Raw genomic sequence first — 5,059 nt, forward strand, 5'->3', positions numbered from 1 at the left:
TCTCCAACAGCAAGACCCTGAAATGTAGCCTGAAGGGACAGTGAAGGAATGGTTCCTCCTTCTCTCTCATCTGTCTTGGGGGGGGAATACACAGAGAAGAGCCCCCGAGATCTCTTCACCCTCCTACTTACCGTGAGAGGAAATGGGTCATGGCAAGGAAGGCAGTTTCCTACTGTAAAGCTGAAAACAACACACAATAATGAACCATAACCATGGACTCCTAGCAAAGGGTTCCTGGCCTGATACAGTTAGAAACTGGACCCTTTTTTTATTATTATTTATTATTTATGCCTATAGCACCTGGTCTTCCTAGGTGGTCTCCCATCCAAGTACTACCCAAGCCCGACCCTGCTTAGCTTCCGAGATCAGACATCGGGCTTGTTCAGGGTGGCATGGCCGTAGACCATGGTCAGTGGCTCTACTGGGGCACAAACCCAGGACCTTTTGCATATAAAGCAGATGTGCTAACCGCTACCCTATGGAACCACATCCCTGGACCCTTTTTTCTTAAGCAAAGGCTTCCAACAACAACATACTCAGCCAGTGGACAGTAGACTGTCTTCTCCATCTTTGGCGTAGGGGGTGAGGGCACAGACTGAGTTGGACATGGAGGGGGCATAGTAGAGCTAAGAAGTTAATAGAATTGCCGAGCCATGAGCGTTCATATGTGTAGGAGTGTGGGAGGTAAGTCCTGTTCTTTGTGGTTGTGGATGTAGCGATGATGGGTCTTAATTATATAGCAGCAAGAGAAGGAGAAAGAAAAATATCTTTTTTCCCCCGCATTTGCCAAAGTTGTTAATTACAGTGTTATTTGTACTTTCAGACATTTGGAATGAGATGTCCAAAATTATAAAATTATAGTATGTCTATCCAACAGAATTTTATATATTCATTAAAAATTATATTTTAAAAGCTAATGATAAATTGGAAAACTGCTCACGATCTAATGCTGAGTGAAATAAATTTCAAATTTTGGTTTCAGAGTTGTTCCAATTTCTTATAAATGTGTAAAGAAAAAACTGGTAAGGAAAATCTTCGAATGTTACCAGCTCCTTCTTCCTGGTAATATTACAGGTGATTCTAATGTTTCTATTTATAATTCTCTGTGTTTAAAAACTAGAATCATTAATATGTATTACTTCTATATTTAAAATTAATAAACTTTATATAAGAAGAGATAATTAATGACACTATAAGTATAATTAAAATTTACATTTATTCTAGTAATAACCAGCTATCCAAAACTGTAATGGAATAGTTATTTAGCCAGTAAATGATTCTTATGTGCCGTTCACTTAAAAAGGCACGAGAGATTCAGAAATAAAGGTACTAGCCCCAGCTGGAGGAACTCAGGCTGGGTGGGGAGGCCGAGGAGAAAGCAGACAGGTGCCACGATGCTGTGTCAAGTGCTCCTCCAGAGACAGGCCCACGGTGCTCAGTACCACAGAAACAATCCAGCCACTGGGACTTGTGGAAGGCTTCCAGGAGGAGGTGACATGTAAATTGACTCTTGCATTATGCTGAAATTCGGAGGAGGAAGGAAGAAAATCTGAACTAAACCAGTTACTATGGGTGAGGAGAAACGAGACTGAAGCAATATAAGGAATTTTGGAGTTTAGAATGTCTTTTAAATTTCTCTCTCGGACACTAGGTGGGTGGCAGCAACACCTGGCTCGCATGCAATAGAGCTGGAAGAGCATGTTTAGAGCGAAAATTGGAGAAATGTGCATTAGCAAGGTAAACTACATATGGCATTGGGACACAGTCATTTGCTCTTCAAGGTTTTATTGAGCAAGACTGTGTGGAATTGTCCTGGGTGCCGAGGATGCGCCGATGAATCAGACAAACAGGCTTCTGCTCGCACAGTGCTCGAGGCTGGCCTAGGAGACAGACTGCAGACAGACAGACAGACAGAATGTCCAGAAACAAGAGTGCTATAAAGAAAATTAAACTGGATTCCATGAGGAGGGTCAGGAAAGGCCCCTCAGAGGGGCTCAGGGAAGATTCGGGAAGGACGGTGATGTGATGATAATAGTATTGTTGATGGCTGCATTGACTGAATCCTTTCTTTGTGCCAAGTGGGTTATTTCATTGAATCCACAGGACAAGCCTGTAGATAGGCAGTGTTGATCAGCAGAAATAGGACCAGAGTCAAACTCAACTCTGCCTCCAGCCGCACTCGTCAATACAAGTACTTTCTGTCTGTACCAAGTTGGGCCCGAGAGGCGAGGGCAGAACCCACGGAAAGCAAGACCCTCACTCAGGGGCACAGATGCATGAGGAAAAGGGGAGGGGGCTGAGAACGCGGGAATGCCGGCATTGGAGGGGTAGAAGAGGGCCTCTGAAGACAAACACTGAGGATACGTAACAGAGGGTGTGAGAGCTCCAGGGGACGCTAGCCTGACAGGAGAGGACGCAATAGCATGGGGGGCGGGGGGGGGCGGTCAGCAGGGTCCCATGTCCACATACCCCAGAAGAGACAAGAGCTGGTAATGTCCATTAGATTTAACAACCAGACAATTACTGGTGGTCCATGAGGGAGTGAGGAAGCCCAGACTGCAGAGCCGATAGGGGAAGACTTCTTCCTTCTTCCCCGAGAGAGAGAGACAGAGAGAGAGAGAGAGAGAGAGACAGAAAGAGAGAGAGAGAGAGAGAGAGAGAGATTGATTCAGGGTAGGAGCAGCGAGCTTTGTTATGATTGTCATTGTTTTGTTTTTCGTTTACAAAAGGATGAGACCTGAGGGTTGAGCCTATGGAGAGGGAGGGGTTGAGGCCATAGGAGAGAAAGGAAGTAATTGATGTAGCAAAGTCCTTGTAGGGACGAAAAGGATGGTGAGCAGAGCATGGGTCAAGGGGGAGGTCTTGGGCCAGAAGAGACACCTCTTCCACTGTGAAGGGAAGGGAGTTGCCTGATTCATTTTCTCTGAAGTTGGCAGTGTTGTCATCTGCTCAAGGTAAAGACAGAGGGGAGTGAGTGGTCCTACCTCAGCTTCTGCTTTGAAACAGGGCTTGTGGGAGATGGGAGTGGATGTCCAGGACCTGTAGAAACAAATCCAAGCAGCCCCGAGGTTCCCATGAGTTTGGAACCCTGGCATCTGTGGTGGCTGCCCCTGCACAGCTGTGAGATTTCCTCCGGCAGGGCCAGCAACCGGATGGGGCCGGGAGCCTGGCCGTGCTGTGTGGCACAGACGGCTCAGGTGGCACCTGTTCTGAGCGGATCACTTCAGTCTTTCAGCTGGCTTCTCTTGGACAGTCCTGAGTTCATAGACCCTTCCACGGCCAGAACGAAGCAAATCTGCGGTGCCAGAATTTATCTTCTAATTAGTCATTTAAGGAAAACTCCTAATCCGTGACACCTGAATGTAAAGTATGTGTTAAAACAGAAAATAGTAAGGGCCCAGGACCTTGAGAGCTCAGTGATCAGTGAAATGGCTGGAATGTGCCTTGCTCTGTTCCGTCCCTGAGTTATAATTGTTACAACTGCTGCTTAGGTTTGATTCAATTAGAGACCCTCTTTCCCATTAAATACACAGCTTCCCTGGGAATGTCATTGTGAAACGTTTTGTTGTTACCCTGTATAGCAGTCACTTCAAGATAACACAAACCTGGCTCCTGGCAGAGAAGTTCGTTACCACTACATGCATACAAAACAGAGGATGTAATCAAAAGGGTATTTGGCATGGATCCAGAAAGCAATTGGATTAGTCTATAACTGGCCGCCATAGTTTCAAGTCCAATTCTGAGCCATGACTTATTGCTTCCTAACTGACAATCTCAAAGGTTTACCAGGAGGGCGCGAAAAGCTCAATCATTACTTTCTAGCTCATTCTGAAATATGTTTCATTAGTGAACATTTTTGAATATTTAAAATAAAATTAAAATAACAAGATAAAAAATATAACTGTAGAGGGAACATTTCAGATAGCTCTTGGTTTTTATTCCTTAAGTCAGTATTGATTTATATAATAGAGGGGGGAATGGATAGTGTTCTTTAATTTTCAAACTTCACACGAAGCGCTTGAAATTTAAAAAGCAAACAACATGCAACAGTGACAAAACACTGACTAAATTCTGGTTCTGACTTGGCAAACATTTAGAAAAGAGTGAGATTTAAGCAATTTTACTGTTTAAATAACTCAGAAATTCTCTTTTGAAAGATTTTAGCTCCTCTCACCAAATTTGAGATATAAATTGATCCCATTGTTAAGTCAAATGCCTTCATTACTTTCTCTGAGGTTCCTCGAACACTTTAGAAGCAAAACCTGAGAACAGCAGGACACCCTGGCATCTGAGCTAGTACTGTCTTCACCTGTGAGTGCGGCTTTGGCGCCCAGGAAAATGACAGGCGACACCACCATATTTCTCTGGGATTTCTTAAAGAGCCCGCGCCGCATTTCGTCCCTCTTCCCTGCAGGAATCAGAGTTAATTTCTAATGATAAGCCTGCTTTCTGTTATTGGCTAAAATACTTTTAAAATTCTTTTCTTTTTCATATTCCACTTTCTCATAATATCTCTTTCTTTTTTTAACTGCACACAGATTTTAATGCTTTACCAGAGTAAATCTACTTTCTGCGGGTTTCGCACGGGTTGACCTGAATATTTACGTTATTTTCCTCCAGAATGGCTATGCAGTAGGTATATTTTGACTCTCTAAACGATTTAAATTGGATTGGTGATTGCAGCCAGATACTTATTGATGAAATAGGAAAAGAATTAACACGCAAGAGCACCGGATTCGAACTCCGCCCGCCCGGGTCGGGGAGGGGGGCACCTCCAAAGTGGGTCGCTGACTTCAGGTGACTTGACTTCCGAAAAACTATGAGGAGTTGTAGTGGCACTAGCTGTGACATAGTCTCCCATTTTTGTGATGGTGGCGGTTGCTGAGACTGGAAAACATGGAAAGTATTGAGACATGGGAATAGGGCACAGCCCCTGATCTGAGTGGAATTGGAGACCCCTTAAGCGGGGCGTGGGGACCAGGCTGTCAGGTTTGGGCCAGGGAGGGAGTTGCGTTTGTGGGGGGGTGGGGGGAGTGAGGGAGGCCAGGCTCGCTGGGAA

General features: G+C 44.7%; 1 pseudogene; it reads right to left on the minus strand.

The window, feature by feature from the left end:
• Positions 1-288: 288 nt before the first annotated feature.
• LOC112482981 lies at positions 289-404 on the minus strand (annotated as a pseudogene).
• Between the last annotated feature and the right edge of the window lie 4,655 nt (positions 405-5,059).

The sequence above is a fragment of the Pteropus alecto genome, unplaced genomic scaffold (assembly GCF_000325575.1).
Source record: "Pteropus alecto unplaced genomic scaffold, ASM32557v1 scaffold16, whole genome shotgun sequence".
Taxonomy (NCBI): domain Eukaryota; kingdom Metazoa; phylum Chordata; class Mammalia; order Chiroptera; family Pteropodidae; genus Pteropus; species Pteropus alecto.